The sequence below is a fragment of the Cricetulus griseus genome, chromosome 3 (genome assembly GCF_003668045.3).
Source record: "Cricetulus griseus strain 17A/GY chromosome 3, alternate assembly CriGri-PICRH-1.0, whole genome shotgun sequence".
Classification (NCBI taxonomy): Eukaryota; Metazoa; Chordata; class Mammalia; order Rodentia; family Cricetidae; genus Cricetulus; species Cricetulus griseus.
The window spans coordinates 34,325,752-34,353,250 of record NC_048596.1 but is presented as its reverse complement, the minus strand read 5'-3'; the positions used below and the strand labels follow the sequence as shown (position 1 = coordinate 34,353,250).

At 39.4% G+C, this 27,499-nt stretch overlaps 1 long non-coding RNA gene and 1 other non-coding gene across 2 annotated transcripts in view; both read right to left on the bottom strand.

Annotated features, from left to right (window-relative positions):
- Positions 1 to 1,272: 1,272 nt before the first annotated feature.
- LOC113831560 lies at positions 1,273 to 1,376 on the bottom strand. The gene has a single exon (XR_003483590.1). It is a non-coding gene; the product is annotated as a U6 spliceosomal RNA (small nuclear RNA).
- A 795-nt stretch (positions 1,377 to 2,171) lies between these two features.
- LOC113834751 overlaps positions 2,172 to 27,499 on the bottom strand; it is a 65,611-nt gene continuing 40,283 nt past the window's right edge. Inside the window, exons 2-4 of the long non-coding RNA XR_003483526.2 lie at positions 13,984 to 14,083; positions 8,152 to 8,253; positions 2,172 to 4,987 (exon numbers count right to left, since the gene is read on the bottom strand). This is a non-coding gene — a long non-coding RNA (uncharacterized LOC113834751). The remainder of the gene's footprint in view (positions 4,988 to 8,151; positions 8,254 to 13,983; positions 14,084 to 27,499) is intronic.

The window sequence follows — 27,499 nt, the reverse complement described above, 5'->3', positions numbered from 1 at the left end:
TAGACTGGTTCCCATTTTCCTGAGGATTCACCATACTGATTTCCACAGTGGCTGTACAAGTTGTCACTCCCACCAGCAGTGGAGGAGTGTTCCCCTTTCTCCACATCCTCTCCAGCATAAGCTGTCATTGGTGTTTTTGATTTTAGCCATTCTGACAGGAGCAAGATGGTATCTCAGAGCTGTTTTGATTTGCATTTCCCTCATGGCTAAGTATGTTGGGCAGTTTCTTATGTGTCTTTCAGCCATTTTAGATTCCTCTATTGAGAATTGTCTATTTAGTTCTGTACCCCACTTTTTAATTGGATTATTTGGTGTTTTGGAGACTAGCTTCTTGTGTTCTCTATATATTTTGGAAATCATCCCTCTGTCAGATATGGGATTGGTGAATATCTTTTCCCAGTCTGTGGGCTGCTATTTTGTCTTGCTGACTGTGTCCTTTGCCTTACAGAAGCTTCTCAATTTCAGGAGGTCCCATTTATCAATTGTTGATCTCAATGTCTGTGCTACTGGTGTAATGTTCAGGAAGCAGTCTCCTGTACCAATTAATTCAAGGGTTTTTCCCACTTTGATATATATATAATATATATATATATATATATATATATAATGATGTTATGCTTTTATTTTTTCAACTTTTTTATTTGAATCAGAAACAGGATTGTTTTACATGACAATAGGTTCAGTGTGGTTGGATTTATGTTGAGGTCTTTTATCCATTTGGACTTAAGTTTTGTGTATGGAAACAGACATGGATCTATCTGCAGTCTTCTAAATTCTAGAATCCAGTTATGCCAGCACCATTTGTTGAAGATGTTCTCTTTATTCCATCATATAAATTTAGCTTCTCTGTCAAAAATCAGGTGTTCATAGGTATGTGGGTTAATATCAGGGTTTTCAAGTCTATTCCATTAGTCTACCTGTCTATCTTTGTGCCAATTCCAAGCTGTTTTCAGGACTATAGCTCTGTAATAGAGCTTGAAGTCAGGGATGGTGATGCCTCTAGAAGTTCCTTTATTGTACAGGGTTGTTTTGGCTATCCTGGGTCTTTTGTTTTTCCATATAAAGTTGAGAATTGTTCTTTCAAGGTCTGTGAAGAATTGTACTGGGATTTTGATGGGGATTGCATTGAATCTGTAGATTGCTTTTGGCAAGATTGCCATTTTTACTATGTTGATCCTACCTATCCAAGAACATGGGAGATCCTTCCATTTTCTAGTATCTTCTTTAATTTCTTTCTTTAGAGACTCAAAATTCCTACGGTACAGGTCTTTAAAAAGTAGGGAACACTTCACGAATTTTTGTGTCATCCTTGTGCAGGGGCCATGCTAATCTTGTCTGTATTGTTCCAATTTTAGTATATGTCCCACACAATGATCATCACATTAATCAATATATCTATTACCACCCCTGTTTTAAATTAGATCACCAGAACCTATTCACAGTGACCAGAAACCTTGTGTGCCCTTTGGTGGGTGTTTTCCAATTATCCTCACTCTTCAGCTCTGGCAACCACTATTATACTCTGTAGAGAATTACCTCTTCAAATTCCACATGTGAACAGCCTTGTACAGTTTTGCCTTTGCTCTGACTTCTTCATTAACATTATGTTCCCTAGTTTCCTGCATGTGCTTCTCTGTGATAGAATGGTAACCCGCTGCACACACACTGTCAGTACATGGTCAGTGCATTCTTGGCTTCTCTTCCTACATTGGTTGCTGTGAATGTGCAGTGGTGATCATGATTGCCGGTATTTTTTTGACATGATTACATTTCTTTTAGTTACTCCTCAGCAGTGGAATCGCTGTGCCATATGTTAGTCCTAACTTTACACTTTACTTGTTTTTTGTTTTTTGAGAAACATCTGAGTAGTTTTGCATAGGTGCTGAACGAGCTAGGATCCATACCAATGCTATGCAAGGGAACCCTTTTCCTTCTCCTCTATTTGTAGGTGTGTCATCTTCTTTGGTGGGGTGGGGCTATTTTAATCAGTGAAGTGATGTAACACTTTGTCTTAATTTGCATATCGCTCTTTGTCAGTAATTTTGAAGAATTCTTTTTATGCATATATTGATCATTTGTATGTATATCTTATTTGGGGAAAAAAGGCTATTCCACTCCTTTGCTCCTTTTGATTTTGAAACATTCTTATTTACTTATTTACTGGCAGCAATTACATAACTTTTAGGAGTAAAGTGTCATGCATGATTCAGTATATTTTATACATTATCATATTCAGTATATCTGTACCATTATCAATTCAAGATGTTTATGTTATTTGACATCTCCAATATCTATCTTTTATTTGTGTTGAGAACATTAGAAATCCTCTTATCAAGCTTTGTTGAATTCTATCATCATTGTACTACTATAAATTATCTGGCTGTGATTTGCATCAAGTAACCTATTTCTTCTCACCCGCCTCTACATTTCTTGTTCTCTCATAACAGCTGTGGAGCATTTATCTAATTATTCTTTATCAATAAAACACTCAGGAGTCAGATATTGGGGTGAGAACTGATTGATTAAGAAATGACAGAGAAGCAACCAGTGACCTCCTCTCTCTCCTCCCTGGATCCAAAGGAGGGCCAAGACTCTTTCTAAAACCTTCCCTACTACTTCCTTTATCTCTCTATATGTCCTCAGTCCTCCAAAATCTCTATTGCTAATTTGGGTCAGTTAGTAGCTAGCTCTGCCCTCTGATTCAAGGTAAATTTTACTGACAGTCTTAGGAGTGTCAGAGTGTAATCAAAATATCCCACATATCTCCCTTTTTGTCTAAATAAAAAGGAAGGTTTTTAACTCTAACAGTAAACTATATGCAATAAGAACAATTACCAGAAAGTCCAGTCCATTTGCATTTGGCAAGTTCAGAGAAAATACTCCATTATCTATCCTATCTTGGTGAGTCCAAAGTTTTGTGTTTAATTCACTTTGTATCCTAACTTGTATTACCAACCCAAAACACTATTTTTAGACTTCTAAACATTATTGTAGATAAACAATTTATGCTTTTATATCTCTCAATCTTATACACTTTACACTACTTTTGTGAGTTTCTTTTCTGAATTTAGTAACAAGAAAAACTGTAACTATAACTATCTAGTCTTCAAACCATCAAAGACTGAAGAAGGATATAATATTATCTGAGTAAACAGGAAGTATAGAGCAAAAAAAAAATTCCAGAACTATAGAAATGAGAGACACCTGGCTTCCTGGACAGTCACCCAGGTTTTCCCTGTAACATTGGGGTATCCATCTTTGGCCTAAGGTATAGAACATCTGACAGACTTTTTTTGTTAAGGGGGGATTTCAAAGGACTGTCCCACCTTGTCTTAGCAAAGTTGAACAGTCACTTGCTTTTGTGTCCTGCTTGTTCAATTTGGGCAGTATACTGTCAGCAGTTGAGACACAGACAGCTTCTTGAACAGATGGCTGGCTTTGCCACAATGAAAACAACTCCATATGGAGGCCATTCAATGCCCATCATCCTTTTTTTGAAGTAAATTGCTGCTGCCAGGGACAAGCATATCTCATTGTCATGAGAAGCCTTATGTTGTTAAAATATTTTAAATGCCATATTCTGTAGGTCCCTGAAGTGTTTAAAGAACATCTGTCTATCTAAAATGTATCTCTATTTGGCCTTGAAAACATAACTAACATTGCCACAAATTTGATTGTTAGATGACTAACTACTAACCTGTATTTTTTAATTATCCTAAGTAGTTTATAATAATACCGTTCAATGGCTAGAAATTTACACTGCATTGTTACATGAGCTGCAAAAGTACTATAACTTAAAAAAGAGTAGAAACATATATGCAGTATAACAAAAATAGCCTTAAATTTGTGTCAATATACAAAAATACCTTAAAAGTAGAAACACATATACAGTGTAACAAAAATAACCTTAAATTTGTGAATTAAAAAATTCCCAAAGAAAACTTTAGGGAAATCAGAAACATCATCAGGCTTTATGTCAAGCATTGCTGAGTGGGCTTCTTAGTGCTACAGGACTTAGAAAAATGCTGTTGAAAACATTGCAATGGTATTTAATGGGCTGTTTAGTGAAATAAGGCAAGAAATCCAGACATTATAAAGCAAATTTTAACAATGGTCTTACAGCAAATTATCTTGGTCAGATTATCTCAGTCAGAACACAGACCTGTGTCAGTTGGTTGGGCTGATATGTGGTAGTTTGACAGTGCCAAACAGTTGGGCTAGGATGTGATTTGACAGTGCCCAGCATTTAGTGCACTCACACGTTGAAGTTCTTATATGTACATTAATTTATCTTTTGGAGTCCATAAAATTGTCCGTGGTTGGAATTATTTGTTCTTATTATTGTTGTTGATTATTTAAGAAATTGAGGTTTAATTACATAAAAAATGTGTGTCAATATACAAAATATTTTACTAATGTAAAATATTTAAGACTAGCAATTGCATTTTTAGTTTAAAAGTAGGTTCAATAATCTACCCTTTTATCCTAACATGCCTATTTTATCCCCCTTTTTCTTTTTAGAATGAGAGCCCTAACTCTAATCTTCTTTGCTTAGTTTCTTCCATGACTATGACCAGTAACAATTTTCAACCAACTCCCCCTAAATGATGATAAACATCTATAATCCACAAGTGACTAAAGACTACCCACCCCACCTTTTGGGAAAGTGGGTGTTGTGTTCCTAAAATTACTTCCTGTAGTCTTTGGGTGGTGGCATCTTCAGGGGACCCTGAGAAAATAGAAATAATGGTCAAATCCTGAGAAAATTAGCTGTAACATTTGTTATGCAGTCACTGTGGAATGAGAAAGTGTAGAGCTTATCTGAAGTCCTGGCTAGAGTATTCTGTGAGGCTGGACCCTTTCAGCTAGCAGATTTGAAGTTGTCCTGAGCAGTTTGCAGCTGAAATTGACATTTTGGTGGTGTTTGTCAGCTTAGTGTCTCATTACCACAATCCAGGTGGGCTTGTCTTTGTGGGGATCCATCATCCTTTTGGAGAGGTAAAAGGTTTCTGTTAGGGATGATCATGGTTTACTGAGGAAAACTTAAACATTTTAAATGCCATATGCAGCAGATCTAAGAGAGGTTAAAGGACCACAACTTGTTAATTATATCTGGGGTACACAAGCTTAATTTTTAGTTACTTGCTTCAGACTCAAGCACGAAATCATATACAGGAAGCTAGATGAAGCCTATTTCTAGAATTAGTGCTCTATAAAACTCAACTCATCTTGCACTTTGTTAGTGGCAGCAGAATAGTCCCTTCATTTTGGTTTTTTCTTCTGTCCCGTACCAGGTGGCTCTTCTTACACGAGACAGACATTTTGGATTTTCCTTTAACAAGCATGCTTGGGTTGAGAGAAAGAGAGATCCATGCTCCAATTCTAAAGCCAGCTTTAATTTTCAATTGAATTGCGACAACAGAAAGACCTGTATGTCTGTAGAGAACAGAGGAAACTAAGATTTGGAAAGATTTATGCAATTTTTCCTGTTGGAAAGGTGCTATACCATTAGCCTAATTTACTCTTTTTCTTGGGACATTTTCTCTGAATGATTCATCCTTTTTCTTCAGATGTCACATTTGTCCAGGAAGGAATAGTTGATAGACTTCATCATTACCTTATGCTAGTGGGTCTGGTAAACCCATGTGGAATCTGATATGTGTTATATACAAGGGATGATTTCTATTTCTGATTATTTCTTATTATTGAATAAATAACAGAGTTAATTCTGAATTGTCTGGAATAAGTTCAGTGTTTCAATATGTAAAACAACTCTTTCTGCATATTGAGTATTAGTAATTATATTAAGAGGTTCTGAAAAATATGATAATACCATGAGACTAACATATAATTCTGGCTTTTGAATGGAGTCATAAGAGCTTTGAGCCACTTTATTTAAATTTCCTGACTTATAGCACATCTTTCCTGATTTATTTGCATCAATATAGAATGAGGGTCTCTAGACATTGGTGTTCCCCATACAATGTGAGGAAGAATCCAATTAGTTCTCTTTATAAATCATAGTCTCTTGCTTTTTGGGATATCTGTTGCTAATCTCTCCTAAAAAATTACTGCAAGCCCTTTGCCAGTTTTCATCTTCTGTCCATAACAAGGCAATTTCAGCATTAGTAAAAGGCACCACGACATCTACTAGGTCTATTCCTGCTAATTGACAAAATCATAATTTTCCTTTCAGAGTCAATTCATAAACCTTTTCTACACAGGTCTTTAATTATTTTTTTTTACTCCGTGTGGCAAAGATATCCATTCAAAAATATTACCTTCTTTGTACTGGTATCTTGTTTATAATCTAACAAATAAAGCTTGCCTGAAGATCAGAGGGCAGAACTAGCCACTAGTTAACCATAGGGGTCTTGAGGTCTGTGCAGACAAACAGGAAGTGATATGGCTGGGCAGAGAGAGGAGGTGACAATGTTGGAGGAGACAGAAGCCTGGTCTCTTTTTGGCTAGGAAGTTAACAAAGTAAGTGTGGCTGTGGCTTTCTCCTTCATCTCTCTGATCTTTCAGCATTCCCCCCTTTTATCTGACCCTGGGCTTTTATTACTAAGATCTATTAGAACCCATGCTACACTTCTCTCTGTATAAGAATTTCTGTGGGAGAATTCATGGAAGGTAAAATAACCAGAATACAGTCAAGCTCTGGATCTAAATGAGCCATATGTGCATCCTGCAATTTCTTTTCAACCAAAGCCAATTTTTTCTCAGCCTCAACTGATAATTTGCTTGGACTATTTAAGTACTTATCACCTTGTAAGATTGGAAATAAATTATTTAATTATTGAGTTGTCAATCCAATTGTGGGCTGTAGTCAGCGAATATCTCCCAGCAACTTTTGAAAATCATTATTAGTCCATAACTGATCTGTCCTTATTTTTACTTTCTGTGATTGAATTTTTATAAATCTATCTTAAATCATAGGTAATTAACAGAATCTCCTGTTTGTATTTTTTTCAGGAGCAATTTGTAATCCCCAACAAGGCACATTTTTCTTTACCTTTCAAACATTTTTTCCATAAGGTTTCTGAGTCTGAATAAGCTAGTAAGATATCATCTACATAATGTTAAATTATAGATTGAGGTAACTGCTTATGGATTATTTCCAATGGCTATTGTGCAAAATATTGACACAAGATGAGACTGTATCCTTTGTGGAACAATTTTTCACTGATACCTTTTAGCAGGCTGGAAATTAATATAAGTAGGCATTGTGAAGGAAAAATTTTCTCTGTCCTGTTCTTGTAAAGATACAGACAAAAATCAATATTTAAATCAATTAGTATAATAGACCATCCTTTAGGTAGTAAAGAATTCAAGGGAATTCCAGGCTATGCAGAGCCCATTGGCTGGACCACCTTATTAATAGCTCCTAAATCTTAATATTCTCCATTTTCAGAATTCTTTTTAATGACAAATGTAGGACAATTCCAAGAACTCGTCAATTCTTCAATAGGTTGAGCATTTAGTTGGTCCGGTACCAACTGTTCTAATGCCTGTAATTTTTCTGATGTCAAAGGTCATTGTTCCACCCAGAAAGGTTTGTCAGTTTGGTATTTAACCATTTTAAGGTAGAGTTGTTGATGCCCTGCTTTTGTACAACCTGAATGTTTGGTGAATGTTAATCTGTGTTTTCCATTGCTACAACAAATCATGTCCCCATAAATTCAGTGCTATGTTAGCCACATATGGTTTTAATTTTCTTATCTGTCCTTCTCTTCCTATAAACTCAACTCATCTTGCACTTTGCTTTACCTGAGATGAAGCTCCAATCCCTAGAAGCTGAACATTTACCTCCTGAAGAGGTCAATCTGGATGCCAAGATTTTGGTGAAATTGTTGTTACATCTGTTCCTGGTCTACTGAAGCCTTAATTTCAATGCCATTTACTTGTATTATTAGCTTTGGTCCTTCATTATTTATAGAAGTTTTCCAAAATAATTATTTTATGGTCTCTCCTGAAAATTTTGCTTTACCTACTGAAGCTATTCTGTCATTCGGAGCATTATGCTTTTAAACAATAGGCATTAAGTCTTTTAATTGTTCTGTGGAGGAGTTCCTCTGATGCTGACAGGGAATGATTGAACCAAATTTGACAATGGGTCCCCTAAGTTGTTTCATTATGGCAAAGGGTTACCTTCTCCACTGTCTCATGTTGATCTGCATTCATTGAGTCAGTGTCAATATTTGCCACACTTTGCATATTCCAGAAGTCTGGGGCCTTCTGTTTGGATTATCTCTAGGAAAAAAAAATCATTGTTTCTAGGAATGCTTTGCCTACAATTCCTTTTCAGATGCCCTTGTTTACCACGATTAAAACATCTGATCTTTGGTTTGTCTTAAAATTTTAGAAATCACTGCTTCTATCCAAGCATCATCCTAAGTCTGAGGTTCCATATCAGCTGTATTTCTAATCCATTGGCTGAATTGGCCTTTAAGGGCCTAATCACCCTTTTGTATTCTGAATTAGCAATTTCAAAAGCCAAAGATTCAGTTAATATTTGTTTAACTTCTGGATCTGATATCATTCTATTCACAGCTAAAGTCAATCTTTTTTAAAAAAAACATCAGTGAAGGCTTCTTTTGGGTCTTGTACAATTTTAGTAAATTGCTCAGTCCTCTTTCCTGATTCTTCAACCCTGTCCCAGGCATCCCAAGGTGCTATAGAGCATAGGGCCAAGATGTAATCACCAAATCTAAACTGTCCTTGAAAATCAGCAATTTGGCCCTCAACAAGAAGCTGATCTTGGGAAATTTCTGTACCTCTTTTCCCACCTTGTTGTTCATGACCCTAGTTTCCTCTCTCTATAACGTTTTCCATTATAACTGAGGACCAGCTTCCAATATTGCTGTAGCTAAATCTTTCCAGTCTTGTTGAATAATTCTGTTCTGAGTTGACCATGAATTTAACACCTGCTTCTCAAAAAAAGTGAATGCATACTATATGAAACTAGTGCTTCCTTAAATCTTTTCAAACCTAACATTTATGCAGGATCCCAGTTAACTTCTAAATGATCTTGGGGGTGCATATCATCTAGTGATCATTCTTGAATGGCAACTGGATAAATTAAGATTCAGTGTCTAATAATCTTGGGCCTCTCCTCTTCAGTTTCATAATGCAATGATGCAGTGGGTTCTGCTTTAAACTCCTTTGTCTGTGTTTGGATTTTTTCTCAGTTTCATTATAGGTCTTTCTAAGGATTGTATCTTATTCAACCTCTTTTAAAAGAATAAAACATGAATTACCAAACTGATAGTGCTTATAATTGACATTACATCAATCCCAACTAATTTGCTTATCCTTTCATTTAATTTTTCCATTTTCAAGCCATCCATTGTGGAACTCTACAGAGATCTTCCTCCCTGCACCATAATATTATTCCCCATTCTTAATGTGGGTAAAAAAACTCTTTGGAAAAACAACCAATCTGCCTTTAAGAACTTGGGGAAGTGCAAGGGTAGCTGTCACTGTGCTGCACTGCTGGGAAGAAGATGCAGGAAGAGCCTTGCAGGGGGCAGCTGCAGCTGCTCTTGTATAGCTGGGGGCTCAGAATGTGTGGCAATGGCAGCAGCAGAAAAAGCTGGAGCAGGTGTCAAGGCAGCCGGCCTGGCATGGCAGTGGTCCAAGGAAGAGGAGGTCCAGGGGAAGCCTGCAATTCACAGGGAGAGGGAGCAAGGCACCTGAAAAGTGGACACAGGGGGGCCTGTGGAAGAAGCTGATGTGGCTTGTGGCCCCCTGAATGACAGAGCTGGTCGAGGGTGGGTGGATAACTTGGGTGGTGGTTCGTATCAAGGTCTTTTGGATAACAGCCTCTCAGACCTCTCAAGGTTTAGCTAGAAAGCTTAAAGCAAGCATGACACTTAGAAAGATCTGAGGGCAACATGAATTCTCCACTGTGTACTTTTCTGCACCAGTTTCTTCATTGTTCTGTTCTTTACTCTAACAATCCTGTCTGCTTCTAATTCCTTCTAGCTTCTTTCTCCAGCTTCTTCTTCTTCTATTCTAAAAACTCTTCTACAGAAGCCTTGATGTGATAAGGAAATTACAAGAGCTACCTTCTCATTGGTCAAGAGCATATTCCTAGGATAAGCAATTAGGGAGCTGAGCCATTGCCATGGCAACATAAGGTCTCAGGGCCATAGGAACAAAGCCTTGACCAGACTGGGGGGCACAATGCCCAATGACAACTTTGAGACTCGGATCCACTTTTAGTAGACTGGCAAGTGAAGAATTGGCATGCTTTTCTTAATAACATTGGTTGGACATCTGTGACTCTGACCTTGTACTTATCTGTAATGTCTCAAATTTATGATCTATTTACAAAAGGCCTTTAGTCTAGCTTGAACTTGCTCTGAAGTCAAAGTGAGCTAATTGTGTGCAGTTAGTCTGAGCAAAAGAACAAGGCAGGCTGTTAAGAATCTACAGTCCTTGTGGGACAAATAGATCCAGTTATGAAGCATGTCCCAGTATATAGTCAATATATCAAAATTATATAGTTAAATAAAAATTCATCTTCTACACCACCCACAGATAATGTACCCAGTAGATGGAATATTTTCATGAGATAAACACACGAGCAGTGGGAAAACACCCAAAGCTATTCTTAGGGAAAAAATGAAGTGACTCATGAGAGAAATTACAAACAGGAGCAACTGACTTCCACAGTCAGTGACTCCATAGCCTTTCCAGGTGGGGTTCCCTATCAGAGAATCACTCATCTTGTAGTTCTGTCTGTTGATCACCAGTTATCACCTGCTGTATCTCTCATGGCCCCTGCAGTGTTTGGTGCTAGGGATGAGCAATAGCTGGAAGCTGCTATAGGGAAGCTGTAATGCAAAAACACCAGACTTGCACAGAGGGCCTGGGGGGGGGGGAGGGGAGGCCAGTCATGGTGGCAACTCTGGAAACTGCAAAGTAGGCAGCAAGTGGCTGCCTTGTGATCTTGTGCCTCTCATTGGATGCCAGATGAAGCATGTATATAAGTATTCTTTATCAATAAAAAACTGGGAATCAGATATTTGGGTAAGAAGGTAAGAACCTGATTGATAAGAGAAACTGTGGGGAAGCCACCGGTGACTTCTCTCTATATCCTTCCTGGATCCAAAAAGGGCTAGAATCTTTCTAAAATCCTCCCTACTACTTTGTGTGTCTCTCTATATGCTTCCAGTCCTCCAAAACCTCTATGGCCAATTTTGGTCAGTTAATAGCTAACTCTGACCTCTGATTCAAGGTAAACTTTATTGACAGTCTTGGGAGTGTCCAAGTATGATCAAAATATCCCACAACACAGTTTTTTGTTCTGATTTTTTTTTCCTGAGACAAGGTTTCTCTGTATATCCCTGGATGTCCTGGAACTCACTCTGTAGACCAGGCTGGCCTTGAACTCAGAAATCCCTCCACCTGCCTCTGCCTCTGCATCCCAAGTACTAGGATTAAATGCATATGCCACCATGGCTAGCAAAGGCATTTATAGTTAACAATATTTGGGATTCATTTCTTTTTCTCCCTCACCACCTGGCTCAGCTATTTTGATTTCTATATCTTGATTTCAGCTACTTTAAATTCTACAAGTTAGTGAAACTAACAGGCATTTGTCTTTCAGTCCTCCTTTGCCCATTTGTAAATTAAATTATCTATTTTTTGCTATTAACTTGCAGAAGTTCCATATATATATATACACGTATATATACATATTGAATATTAACTTCTTATCACATCAATGACTAACAAATGTTCTCCTCCCATTCGACACTTGTCTTTCCATTTTGTTAACATTTCCTTTCTTTTGCAGAAGCTTTGCAGTTTGACACAGTCCAATTTTGTTTTTGCTTTTGTTGCCTGGATCTCAGGTGTTCTAGATAAAACCCATCACCAAGTCCAAGTTCAAGGGGCTTAGTCCTACCTTATTCTAAGGGTTTTATGGACTTATACTCACCTGATTGTCTTTAATCTATTTGGAGCTATCCTTATAGAAGATAAGGCTCCATTTTCCATTACATTTTTCATGGTGCCACTTATTGAAGAAACATTTCTCTCCTTGTATAAGCACACTGCCCTGTCTACATTAATTGACCACGTGGATTTCCTTGAGTAAATATTTCTTCGTTTCTGTATGGCCTTCAGCCATGTACAGAGACGTTAAATAATTAGCGGGTTGTTTTTATTTAATGATGTCACCCGTTAAAGTCACATTCTACACACTCCATCCTGGAAGTCGCATCTCCGCAATTATCTTTAGATGAGACTTAACTGATTAGGGGAAAGGAGACAAATTAATGTAAATTCAAAGAGAACAAACCTGGAGTGTAACTAATTTGGATATTAGTGGTAATTAGTATCTACGGATAGATTTATTTGTAGCTCATTAACTGAAAACTTGCTTCATTTGTGCTGTGACTCATTAATTAGAAAGGTGGGTGGTGTGATGAGGCTCTAATGTGATTTGACTTCTTAAATAAATTCCAAGGTTTGGGTATCAAATTGCAGAGGAGCATTAAATAGAAAGTGAAGGGACTGAAGAGTCAGTCCTTGTATGCTTTTTCTATGATGTGCATACTTTGGAATGATCTTAAGGGTCAATGTGCTTCGAACTCAGGAACTAGACAGGTCTTAATAAATCTACTTTGTATCCTATCTTATGTCTGCAAAACTTGCACAGAAAGAGGTGGTTTTCTTCCATAGATAACACAGCATCTGCTTTAATTAGCTAAGGAATATTTATAGGGCACCCCTGCCTAGAAATTCTCGGTATTAGAAAATACAGATGACTCAACAAGATACCTGTTTTCAAGAAACTCATCCCACCATTACTAATATGTTCTATAGATGCATGAGGGTGTGATTCTGAGACAGCATAGCCTAATGACAGATGAGTGGTCCAGCAGGATTCAGGGGAAAACTGGGTCTTGTAGTTTTTCAGTTCAAACTCTCACATAAAGAGTAGCACCCCATTCCCTATAGCCAGGCATCAGTTAAGAGGCTTGTCTCTACTCTATGCAGTGTTAGCTGGCGTGTGCCAAAATGTGATAATTACCTGATATCTGAAGAGTTCTCTTCCAACACTCCTTGTGACTATTTAGAATTACTGAAATAAATGTTGACATCTCCTTGGATATTAATTTGTTTAGATGCTCCTATGCAATATCCAAGGGAGATTCTGGGATTTTCCTGCCTTATCCTTATAAACCTCAATTTGGGTACTTCCAGGAGACTGTGCATGTTTCTTCATTCCCATTTCTATGGGGGAATAATGCTCACTGTACATGAAGAGGAGGCTGAATACTTCATAACCTTAGGTAATATAAACCATGGCTAGAGAGGCAGCCAAAATTATGGCACAAAACTGCCTACAGCTAACAAGCCCATGAAAGACTATGGTTTGTCTTGTTGCTAAGACATTGCCTTGAGAGGAGATGATGAAACAACAACCTGGTGAGGGCTGGTAGCAACTACCACTGACAAGAGTTCCTGCCACAGCAAGCTCCAGGGTACCATCTCCAACAGAGACCAACTTTAGTTCCTGACCATCATCACTGATGGAAGCAGACTTAATGGGGCTACCTGACGATAGCCTGGTTAGAAACGTTTACAGGTGGTACTGTAAATTCCAAAACTCTTCATGGGGCTGAATTTAAATTCTGGACTAGGAAGCATTCTCTCTGTGTCAATCAAATTGTCCCTAATGTCAATGAGAAAAGAAGGTTGACATTTAGTAGCCCTCCAGCAAAAGACAGAAATTATGATGGAAAGTGCATGAGCCTTGCTGTGTGGTTGAGGTGGATTTGCATCCATGCTCTGCTACATTTGTCACCTGGCATATCCCCAGTGGTGGTCACCTTAGTTTCCTTGTCACTTAAAAATAATCATATAGTGCAACAGAAAAGGTGCAATGAGATAGTTTAATACATGCACTATAACAAAGCATATTGAAGGTACTAAAAATACAAAATGCAGTGTGGTCTTTCTTACCTTGACCCCCAAGTGAAGTAAAAAGTGATTAAAGTCCAAGTGGTTCCACTAGCTGGGTTCCTCAGTTATAGCTTGCCTTTTATATTTCAACAGAAGAAACCTAGGAGGATGCAGATTAGGAAAATTGTTGGAGAAAAAACTAGAGGTCAGTCTGTACCTGCAAGAGCCAGCAACACATCATATAAAGATGGACCTGCAACTGATCTTGGCAATTTCATAAGTTTTAGAGACCAACATTCTCATTCCATATATTCCCCGTGATGACTCTAGAACATGCTATCATTACAATGTCATGGGAGAATGGTAATTACAAAAGATTTTTGTTTCAGAAAAAAAAAGGTTTTCAATGTAAGTTTCCTTCACTCTATGCATAGAAACATCTGGCCACATTTCTTCCCACAATCTTCTTGCTTGACTAATTCCTTCTTTCCCTAGTTCTATGTGTTATAGCAACATGTCTTGGGGCATCACTTTGCAATTCAAAATCTGAGCCTTCTTGATTTGATGTGCCAGATGGCTGAGAAGAAAATAGACTGTAAGTGATTGCTGTGGCTTTGGGAGGTCTGCTTCCTTCAGAAGGCTATAGAGTGCCAGTCTGCTGGATTCTGGGCCTCATGTTTTTCTGATATTAGGTACATATCATGTGATGGATTCAAGTGGTTCATCCTCATGCATATCCCATGATCAGTTAAGACAGGGCTCAAAGTTGACAGGCACTTCTGGGACTGACAGTTCAGAAGTATCTGAGGTCTATACTGCTCTTTCTACTTAACTTACTCACTTATTTAGTGAATGTATCATTCTGCCTATAAATAAGATACACACACACACACACACACACACACACACACACACACACCATATATATATATATATATATGTACATACATATGCTTGAGTATCCCCTGGTATTTTATTTTGACTTTGAAATAAAAATTACGTTTTAATTACAAAATATAGCCAATTCTTCTAGAATTGGATGCTGAACTGCCTAGAGTGATGCTACACTATAGAAGGAACATGGTTACAATGTGTCCAGACACACTGCTACATCTCAGATTACTAGGAAATTCAACAGTGACCAAGAAGGAAAGGACACAGGCATTCAAAAGTTGATCAAATCTTGAAAGATGGGATATAAATGACAATAAAAAGGGCTGTGGAGTTATAAGCCTAGGCAAATATTAATCCACAGCAAAAAGTATAAACCCTGAATCCTCTTGGACAGCACTCAGAGGGGCCTTTGCTACAGTAAGCAGAAAGCAGATTTGCCTGAAAACCAGATCCAGGATCTGATTGTGAGAATCAAATTGAAAAGAAGGCTTCATTTGGGGATGAATCATCAAGGATTGGGCCTTGATGGTTAAGAGCATTTGTAGTTCTTGCAAAGGAATTTGAATCCTAGAATTGACATGGTGTCCCATAACAATCTATAAGTCTGGCTACAGGGGCTCTTCTGCCCTCTTCTGCCCTCTATGAGCCCTGGTTATAAATGTGGTCTACATATATACATGCAGGCAAAACAGACACAGAAAATGAAATAAATGAAATAAATAAATATTTAAAAAACTTTACTTTGATGCTCCATGAAATCTCATATACTTTTCTTTTTCCTTGTTTTGTGTGTGTGTGTGTGTGTGTGTGTGTGTGTGTGTGTGTGTAATCATGTTGCTAGTCGCTCTTTCACCATATTCTTTGTGACAGGGTCTCTCAACCAAACCCAGAACCTAATGATACATCTAGTCTTTCTAACCAGCTTGCTCCTGTCCCTGCCTTTTGAAACTGGAATTATAGGCAATATACAACATACACATGACATTCAGAAGAGGGGGGGATTTGAACTCAGGTCCTCCTGCATAACTGATAAATAAATTATTTTATCTCCCAAGCCAGTTCTTTCTTTTCATTTTTTTGGGGGGGTTTGGTTTTGTTTTTTTGTTTGTTTTGGTTTTGGATTGTTTGAGACAGGGCTTCTCTATGTAATAGCCTTGGCTGTCCTGGAACTCACTCTGTAGACCAGGCTGGCCTCAAACTCACAGAGATCTGCCTGCTTCTGACTCCTGAGTGCTAGGATTAAAGACTTTCACGATGGATAGAAGCTCTGCCAGTCCCCAAACAAGATCATATTCACTTGTTTACAGCTGCCTCCATACACATAAGATATTTCTATGACAACGGAGTTTATTTAGTGGTTCTTTTTCTTTTTTTCAGATTTTTTTATTTGAATTAGAAACAAGATTGTTTTACATGGCAATCCCAGTTCCCTTATCCCTCCCATCCTCCCCTACAACCCCCCCCAACTAAAACCTTATCTATCACATATCCTTTCTGCTCCCCCTGGATGGTGAGGCCTTCCATAGGGTGTCATCAAAGTCTATCATAACCTTTGGTATAGGGCCTAGGCCCACCCCATGTGTCTTGGCTCAGGGAGTATTCCTCTGTGTGGAATGGGCTCCCAAAGTCCACACCTATTCTAGGGATAAGTACTGACCTGTAGATTTCCAAGGTTTCCTCACTGAAATCAATGTTCCTGTGGTCTGGATCAGTCCCATGCTGCTATCCCAGCTGTCAGTCTGGGGAGCAAGAGTTCCCTGATATTCAGGTCAGTTGTTTCCGTGGGTTTCACGGTTTGGACCTGAAACCTTTTGGTTTGGACCCCTTTGCTCTTCACTCAGAGGAGTAGCTGGCAGTTTTCCATGCCTCAGGCTATCTTTTTATGTCTACTGTCAAAGCCCCTGAGATGATACTTCTGCTTACTTTAAGGACTAAAACATTCTGTTGGTGGAAGAAGGAAGCATCTACATGCCAGATACTTTCACAAAGTTCTTTGGCATGACAAATGTCACACAGATAAAAGAACACATCTGGAAGAAATGGTAGCATCCATGTATAGGCTCCTTTGGAGCATTTCAAATCAGTGGTGGTGCACGCCTTTGATCCCAGCACTCGAGAGGCAGAGGCAGGCTGATCTCTGTGAGTTTGAGACCAGCCTGGTTTACAAGCGCTAGTTCTAGGACAGCCTCCAAAGCCACAGAGAAACCCTGTCTCAAACAACAACAACAACAACAACAACAAAGAGCATTTCAAATCTGAGGAAGCTACAGTAGAAAAAAATTCCCAGTGATCTGTTTGTAATGCAGACCATTTGCTAGCCCCCTCTACCCTGAGCCACACTGAGGGACCCACACAGCACTTGGTGGGCCCAGAAACAAGCAAACTTAGGTCCCTTTTAGCTCATGTTTTTGTTTTTTTGTTTTTACTTAGAATCCCAGGGTAAGAATTGTCCCCACTTGCTTTTTCAGTGTAGGAAACACTCAATTTAAAAAAAGGGTGAAATAGATTCAGGTCAGAGTTTGTTCTCAAAACTGGAATACAAAAACAGGTTTACTTAAGACTCATCCGAGCCTGGTGGAGCACACAGTTTGACAGAGAAATCAGAGAAGCTTAAAAAAATGAGGCTAATAAAACATATGATAAGCAAGGTATCCTTGGGACTCTAATAATGAAGAAGATTAATTGTTAAATGGAATTGGACAGGAGTCACAAGAAAGGAGGCATTCCTTAAGACCTGCTATTCGGAGGAGCTCAGGGATAATGAGGAGAGAAGAGGGAATTCTTGGAAGCATTCTTGAAGGCTCAAGGATTGGAAGTTCTGAGCATCACCACAGAATCCCATATAGTTTGGTTTGAATGAAGCATGAGAACGCCAAAAAGAAAGGTGATAAATTAGGTCTGGAAAAGCAGGTTGAAGCTGGGTTGTAAGAAGCATCATAAATCAAGCAAAGGGGTTTGGATTTCATTTTTCTCTACTGGAAATTCAATTTGCAAAGAACTAGATTTCCTTTAGTAGTGGGTATCCCAAAGGCTATTATTTCTGAGCATATTGGTCCTATAGGATGCTCATAGGTGGTATTCTGTAACTTTGTTGCAGTGAGAAGGATAATTCCCAGGAATAGATAACATCTACCACGATGATGGGAACGAGAATTTACAGAGTTCCCTGGAATTTGCACAGTTGATACATCTGAGTAAGTCCAAACAACCTCACCTGCACACTATTCCCAAGTTTTATGCCTCCTGAAAAGGAACCTGCTCCTTTGTTCTTTAGCCATATGAGATTGGATGGGCAAAGAAGTGGATCAGGAAATTGTTAGCTGATGGGCATGGAGGAATGGCTCGAACATAAAGTGTCCACTGCACAGGCATAAGGACCTGAGTTTGGACCCCCCAGTATCTGCATAAAATGTTGAGTGTACTGGTCTATGCCTGCTCACCACAGCACTGTGGTACTGGGGACAGGTGGATTAGCCCTAATGCTAGCCCTGCAGTTTATTGGTCTATCAGCCTAGCTAAATCAGTGAGCTCTAAGCTCAGTAAGAGTCTATCTTGAAAACTAACTCGAAGAGAGATAGAAGACAACCTGTGGTGAACTCTGACCTCCACATGAACTAACACCCCCTACACACATGTGCATACATATGCAAACAAGTATTTGATACAATATTTATCAATATTTATGTGGCTTCATCTGGATGACCTATTATCTTCATCTGATAGGATATGGGTGCCATAATTGAGTATATGTCCCTTTTCACTATAAATTTTGGAACTTACTCCCCAAAAGAGAATTTATAAGGCATGCAATTTGTTGGTAATGATGAATCCAAGATTTTGTTTGCCTTCCTAAGATTCGGATCCTTTCACAGGGGAAAACCACTGAGATAAAGAGAGCATGAGCTAAAGATATGAAGGTGCATTGCTTCTCACAAGGCCTGGAATACACTACTTAGCAACTAAGGCTCCGTAGCTGTTAGGCCAGTTTCTATCAACCACACCCAATTCATTACAGTCCCTATGTTGACAGAAGTGGAAAGGAGGCATATCTGACTCTCTTAAATCCTCTTATCATGGTCTTAAGTTCCATTAAAGTACACACATGCTTAATTGGACAAGTATTGGTTGAGTAATTTCCAACTGCCAAGGCTCTGAACCTTATGCTATGAAAAATGTCCATTAGCAAATGAAGGGTATGGTAAATGGAGTTTCTAACCTGGTTGGGGAGACATGATGTCTCTATGGGACTTGAGCCTTATCTGTAAAATGGGAAAACCGGTGCAACTTACCTCATGGTCTCATTGGAAAGAGCCTGACTATATACATCTCAAGAGACTAGTACTTAACACATAACCACCAGGTATTCAGTTATTCTGTGATTTCATTGCATACCATTGCTGTAAATTGCCTCACATGTGGAGAACACAGAAAGTCCAGCAATCCAGGGATCTATCTAGATTTTTAGACAATAGGAAAATCACTTCTAGGTCAAGCCACCTGGGGAAGTCTTCCCAGAGAATGGGAAACATGAGCTGGGCCTTGAAGGATGGTAAAGAACATGAGAAATGGTCTTGGTGGAAGCCTAATAAAATATTTCAGAGAAAAGAGGGCTATTTCTTCAGGAAGAGAAGTCATAGGAGCAGAGGATTCATGTAGAGGACTAGATGACTGGTCCGGGCAAACGCTCATGTCCCTTCCTTCCTCATGGCTTGCATGGTCCATTCCCTGATTCAGGGTGGGTCTTCCACCCATCCCTTAAAACCCTTCAGTGATGGCTTTTGAGAGATGGCCAAGCATTCTTCTGCACCATTGATCTACCTTCTAACCCACAGGGAAAATTCCCTTGGGGTGTGGTAATTTAAGGGTAGCAAAACACACCCTGTTTACTCTACCATGAAATTTCAAACTATACACGGTGACTTTCAAATTGAAAAAAAAAAGAAAACTGATTCTATTTTGGGCAGTGAGGGCCTTAGTAAAGGAAATGCAGGAAAAATGAAGTGAGAAGGTGGGTCAGAATTCCCATCTGTGCTGGCACTGCACAGCCTTTATTAGAAATGTGAAAGAGAAATCCACATGGAGGGCTGGACTGGCTCCAGGGTGGGGGCTGCAGGAAGCAGCAGCCATGATGGCGATGCTGTTGCCAAGACAAGGATTTCCAGGCTCTATCTCCACATTCACCTGCTTATCTGAAGAGAGAAAATATATGGTTTTGAAAATGTCCTGGAGTCTGCTATTTCTAGATGTTAAAAAAAAAAAAAACTGGAGCAAAAACAATTTATCAGCTCAAAGATGATATTTGGGTAACAAATCCCAGTCCTACTCAGGAGATGCGATTGATGTATGGTGGGGGGGAGAGCAAACTCACTCTAAGGTGACAGACACCTTCAAAGACAGAATAACAGAGTGAAATTCCAGATCTAGTCTGAACTTGCTGAAATTCAAGGTGATATGTCGAACCATGCACAGAATACCTGTTGTCAATATTGAGTGACTTTTTTAAAAAAAAAATGCTGCATTCTGTCCAAGAAGAGTGCTTTTCTGTTTTGTTTTAATTTTCCTTTCTGCCATGTGATGGCATTTTGAGTGGGACAAGCACATCACTCACACTGGTGAGTCAGTTGAATCCAGATCACGCTCTTCATTGCTGACTCAGACTTGAACCCTAAAGAAAGCACGTGATTCTCATAGAGGATGTTTCCAAATTGAAGTGTTTATCGACAAAAGATTCAGAGATGTGCAACATTCACAATTATGCAAATATTTAGATTTTGACAGCATGAAAAAGGCCCTGCATCTTGATCAAGAAAAAACATTATTTGAGTCATAGGTGCCCCTTTATCAGGGACCATTGTCATGGTTTCTAACATTATAGACCATGACTTCTGTATGCCTTTGGCTTATATGAGCTGGTTAAACACTGTTGACTCTTTTATGTCTGGATTAGTTCATTTAATCATAGTTGTAAACCACTCATTGTCATGTAGGTGTTACTTACTGAAAAGGTTATGACTTTCTATCTATTCCACTATATATAATGTCTAGTCTGAAACTAATTCAAATGAAGTCGAACATTTCAAAAGATTTTTTAAAAATTATTTTTATTTGTGTGTGTGTGTGGGGGGGGTTGTGGTACCACTTGTATTCGGGAGCCTGTGGAGGCCAGAAGAAGGTGTTGTCAGATCCTGTGGAGTTGGAATTAGAGGCAGTTGTGAGCAGCCTGATGTGTGTGCTGGGAACTGAACTTGGGTTCCCTGGAAGAGCATCAGGTGCTCTTAACTGCTGAGTCATCTCTCCAGCCCCAGTTATTAACATTCTTGTACATACTTCCCAAATACTTGTATTATACCCATGAACAGAATTATAACATATAGTTTTGATACACTATACTGGAAATTGTGAAACTAGGCACTGTGGAGACCCCAAATCTACCTGTAAATGCAGTAGGCTGCAGTGAAGGGCAGCTACTCTTCAGTGTGCTTAAGGGTTGTAAGCAAGTACTCTTTGGGCTATATGGAAGAATAAGACAGGGAATAGAATCTGATGACACTTCCCAGTGGAGGTGACACTCAAATTACTTTTTGAGAGTGGAGAAGGGACAGAGAATAGCGTCTGGAAAGGTAAAGATGAATGAGAAAGCAAGTGGGACCCAGAATAACGGAGGAAGGGGGATATGTGTGGAGGAGAGGACTGGGTACCTAACTGATGAAGGAACCTGCCTGCCACCTGTGTAATGCTTTCATTTTTCTGAACAGGGCAAGACCTATAATAGATTCTAGGGTGGTGAGATGCTATGAGCCGATCATTCAGGGGCTATATAGAGTCAGGGATGGAAGTCCTTAAAGCTGGTAAGTGACTATATATAAGATGCTTTATTTGGATAAGAGATGAGGCATTCCATCTTATAGTGGAAATGAACTGATTCTTTGAGGAAAGTCTGGCTTTGGCCCAATCTCCTCAACAAGAATCTGGAAGGCTTCTGCAGGAGCATGGCATATGCAAGAGAGAGTGGAGTAAAGGAAGTGTGTGTGGTGGGGAGCATGCCAAGTTTCAGTGTGCAGAAAATGCACACAGTAAATCATGCAGAAAGTTTTTGGGGCCAGCAGGCCACCTGCTGACAGCAGACTGGTGCAGCCAAGGAGTCTCTGCACGAGAGCGGAAAGGCAACGCATATGCAATGGAGAGCGCAGGCCAGAAAGCAAGCACACTACAGCATGGAGCTGAGACGGTGCCAAGCTCTGACAGCAGCTGCCTGTCCACTTGGAGACCAAGGGAGGAGGCTGGGCAGAGACAAGCCAGGTCACATCCCTCCCAGTTCCATGATGAACTCTACAGTGGCTTCTAGAAAAGTCCTTATTCAAATATATGCGTATGCATGTATATGCAGAACAGTTTTGCTCCATTTCACTCAGCATTTCCAGGTGTCTGTAGTACACAGGATGTCAACACATGGTGTAAAAGGTCCTGGGAACCCACAATAGTTAAGCCATTAGGCCCGCAGAACACACACCGGTACAGGGAGGACACTTGAGTTTTGTAACCAGATCTGGAGTTTGAGATATGACTTCCTCTCTGGTGACTGAGTAAACAATGGCAAGTCACTTCATTTGCTTAATATTTAGTGTTCTCATCAATACATGAAGGGTACCATTAATTCTGAAATCCCCCTTATATTTTTCCTTACTACTCTAAAGTCACACCTTTAAGTGGAACCCATTTTCTCCATCTCTGTCTCCAGAAAAGCTGGCAAAGATTAGAGGTTTTTCAGATGCAGGTATCATATACTCGATGGCTAGGGTTAACTGTCAGCTTGACAGGATCTAGAATCTCTTGGGAGATACATTACATTAGTTGAGATGGGAAGACACACCCATTATGGGAGGCACCATTCCCCCTGGGATCCTGGGATATATATGTGAAGAAAGGAAAGTGAACAGCACGCATGCACACATTGCTGGTGGTTTCTGACCGTGGATGAAGAGTGACTGACGGCTTCAAGCTCCCGCTGTCATGATGTCCCTGCCACGATGGACTTCACCTAGAACTGTGGACTAAAATAAACTTTCCCTTCCCCAAGTTGCTTTTTGTCAGAGAATTTTATCCCAGCAGCCAGAAAGGAATCCAAAGACACTGTCTTACTCCATCCTTTTCCTTTACAAAGCAAATCATTCATGAAAGAGTTAAATAGAAACTGAATGAGCTCAGTAATTTCCCACCAGCAATGCACTTTCCACATACCAATGGCTTCAGAGAAACACTGATAGGGAAAAGACTTACAGCTGGAAAGAAAGGATGAATTCCAGTTTGTAAGATGTCTGCAGGGAAGGGGTGGGGTGAGGGGGATCACCTCTCTGTGGAAGTTCACTCAGCACAATTCTGATTCCCTTCTCTCCCCAGAGTAAAAAGAAATGAAACCTTGGATTGGTTTAAAGGTTCTGGCTGGATAAATGTTTAAGAGCCAGTAAAGCTGTCAGTATAGATCAGGCTAAGCCCAGGTGAACCAGCCTCATGGTAATTCTTTCATGGCCTCAAGGTGCCAGGCAGCACATGCCAAGAAATACCATATGCCAGCTCATCCCCTCTGAGCAGAGTTAGACCTTATAGAAACTTGAGCGCATTCCCCCAAATGTGCTTGACATGTGGTAAAATGCCTTGTCAAACAGCAAAGCCGTGCATAAGAAAAGAGAGTGGAAGACAACAATGGAGGCATGTAGAAATTACAGGTTCTCTCAGAGCTCCTCATGGCTTACAGACTTTAGGCAGAAATGGTTCATCATTGTGGAAGGCAGTTTGGTGATCTTATTAGAAAGCACACATATCTAATAACTACACACTTAGAGACATTTACCCTTAGACAGACTTACATAGGGCACAAGGTTGCCCAACACAGTTGAATTTTGTAGATTTACTTTTTTATCATTTATTTTTAATAATTAAAAACAAGCAGAGACAAAAAAGTCTCATTAATTGGGAACTGGCCAAGTGAGTGGCATATAACCCAAAGTGTTAATATCATATGCAACTAACTGTGAATGCAGCACTCGGTTGGGAAGCTACCAAGTTTCATTGTGGCATGAACTTGGGAGTCAAACTGCCTGAACTCAAGTGCCTGTGACACTGGAAAAACATCTCCTTCTCTGGGACCCTTAGTTTGCTCAAGCAGAAAACAAGATAAGTGCCACTATTGGGGGCATAGACTGAGTGTGAGTTTTGACCATAATTAATATACCACATTTTACAACCATATCTGATCCATAACAAAGCACTAAGTGTTAGTGGCCGATAACATTAAATTAAAACAATGCTGCATGACTTGCTTATCTGGAAGTTGAGCCTGTGGGGTTTAAAGAAAAAAGGTACTTCTTAATTTTTAAAATACTATTCATATTGGCTCCACTGAGCATATTTTATTGAAATAATGAATTGAAATTACCTTTCAAAAGTACAGTGGATGACAATACACTTGCTCTAAAATTGTGGCATATAACAAGGACTTTAAAAGAATCAGTCATCACAGATGACTGTATATTCGAGTCATTATCAGCTGGCTAGAGTAAGCTGCCCTTTACACTTAACCCTCTGCATTTGCGATGCGTTTTAAACTTAGCAAATTTGCTTCTATATTTATGAGCTCATCTAATCCAACCATGGGCCTGTCTCATTCCTTTCAGAGTCTCTCTCCTCTATTGATATGTGATAAGTAAGAAGTAGAAAGTTCTGAGTTTTGGGTTTTCTTTCTCTGTCCATCTCTCCATCCCTCCTTCTGTCTGTCTATCTCTCCTTCCCTCCCTCCCTTCTTTCTCTCTTCCTTCCATTGTTTTTTTTCTTTTCCTCTTTCCCTTTTGTTGCTACATTATTTTTAACATTTTAATTTCCCATTGGTTAGTTTGGCTATTTGACAATTCTGCATGTATATAAGATATTCTCATCACTCTGCCCCATACACATCCCCTCTTATCTCCCTGTAATTTTCTTTTAAAAAAATAACCAACAACAAAGTGGACTGTTGAAAGAGTTGAAGCTTAGAGCCTTGGGGTCTTCATTAAAATACATAAGTGACGGAAAGGTCAGTTTCCAAATGAAAGCTGTTTCCATCAAACCACAAAGACTCTATAAACTGGTCACTTCAGCAACAACAAAACAGTTCTAATATTACCCTCTGCCTAAACGCAATTGAATATCTGGTTTGACAGAATTCTGCGTTTCAACGAGTCACAGGAAATAATGGCAAAAATCTGAGTTTTCAGAGTTGTAGTTAGGGCTTGTACAACTGCCTCGGGACACAGCTGAACCATGATTGACAAGTGCCACCATAAACCATGCCCTTGGCTTTGCCCACAGCAACCTTAAGTGATACAATGCCAGAAAGACTGAATATCATCCCTGGCTCTAAGATATAGAATTGACAGCACCAGTAGAACAAAAAGTAAAACTCAAACTAGGTCTGGTATGATAGAGTCCAAAGCATTATAGCAATGAACACATATACAACAACAGGCCAATTAGCCTAGTAACTACTTGACCTTTGGCAAGCTTTTTTTTTTGTTTGTTTGTTTGTTTGTTTGTTTCTGGCCTTGTCACTTGTGGAAATAAACTCATTGGCAGACTGATTCTCAAGTGCATTTCACCGGTCTATGAATCCATCTATTCAATGACAGGCATTGAGTGCTTTTCTAGTCACTGATGTCAAGCTATATGATGTAGCTGACAAGGTCGCTGCTCTTATACAGTTTACACTCAGGAAGAGAGCTAGACAGACAGAAAAGTAAACAAGAAATGCATCAGGCAGGGATAATGATCATCTGTGGAATTACAGTAGGCTGATGGGAAAGAAAATTACCAAGTAGATTATCTTTGTAAGTCTGGGAAAGGACACTCTGAGGAGATGATACTTCAGATTAAATGAGAATATGGCCTCTAGGAAGATATGAAAGATGCTTATTCCAACCAGAAGAAGGGCTGGTCAAAGGCCGTGGAGGGAGTTGTATTATAAGAAACCAAACAAAGTTTCAGTAGGCAAAATGCAGGGTGTGGAGGTTTCTAGAAGTCATAGAGATGGAAATAGGTGACAGGATGTTGAGTATATAATACAATTTATGCTTTGGGGGAGTTTCTTACATATGAGGGATGGAGCAAAAATACCAGACAAAAAGGTATTCTGCTGGCTTATAAAAGTAAATGCCATTGAAACTTTGCTAAGGAAGTCATCAAGGAAATGCAAAGAACTGAACATTGAGGAATCTGTGGGAAGTAGAACCATAGGTATAGATAAATGGCTTTCATATGTTATGCGAAGGGAAAGATTCTTCACTTGAACAAGAACATTGCTGGGTGTTAGTTGCATTTTTCAAAGTGACATGTAAATTTTGTGAGGATGAAGGTAGAGGGGAGGCACTAGAGACCTTTGTGCAGGCTACACAGTGTTGGACATCTACAGAGCATCCATGGGATGATGCCAAATGAACAGCTAGTGGGGGGGCAAAACATAAGGAAAAGTACAGATCTGGAAATCATCACTATTATTATACAGACAGGGCAGAACAAAAAGATGCCAGGTAGACAGGAACAGAGGCCCAGAGAACTGGGTCCTGAGTTGTTTTCATGTTGGAAATCAAGGTGAGGAGCTGGACCTAGCTAAGGAGAATGGCACAAAGGAGACAAGGCAGTAGGGGACAGAATGAGATTCAAAGATGCTGAAGCCAAAGACAATCCAGGACACCAAATGCTACCCCAGGGTCTACTAGGATGAGAACAGAGAACCAAACACTGATTCCCAAGAAAAGAAACCTAAGATATAGGACATTCATGATCACCACATTTCCCTACTAGTTGGAGGTTTGGGGTGGAAGTGATTAACAATAAGAATATCCATGCCATCTAGAGGACTGAATTGAGTCAATCGACAAGACAGACCTTTAAAAAAGTCAACCAAGATATCACTATATAGTTTCAGCCTCCATTGGCCTGGACTTAACTATGAAGCTAGCTCAGCCTAACCTGGAACTCAGTACCTTCCTGCCTCAGCCTCCTAAGTACAGCAGGGTTTTCTGGTGACTATTTCTAGATGCAAAAAATCTCAAGTCCTTTTAAAGAGAATCAAATGTGGTTTCAGGGCTCAAGAGGGCTCCATGATTAAAAGCGCCTGCTGTTCTTATAAAGGACCTGAGTTCAGTTCTGAGCACGTCCAAAAGGTGGCTCACAATCCTTTGTTAAGTGGCTCACAACTGTATATAACTCTAGCTCTAGGGAACTTGGCACCCTCTTCTGGCTTCTGCAGGTGTGCATATACACGTATACACACACACACACACACACACACACACACACACACACACACACACACACCAAAATAAATCTTAAGAACAATGCAAATATTGAAAATTAGAACACAAACTGGGAAAATTCATGAAAGAGAAAGGGGTGTAAGAGACATCTTTAGCTGCCATAACAGCAGAACAGCAGAGGTATATTCCTTCTGGAATGGGGAATGCTATTGGAATGAGTGGCTAATTCTGCTGAATTCATCCTGAAATAATAAAATTTAGTTAACTATAGCTATTTGTTTTATTTTATATGACTAATAGTAAGGAAAGAAGAGGAGCAGTTGTTCTTGTAGGGATTCTGATGTGGGCTTCATGATGTATACTGTTGGGGAGCAGCCCAGAAGGAGGAGTTGCCCTCC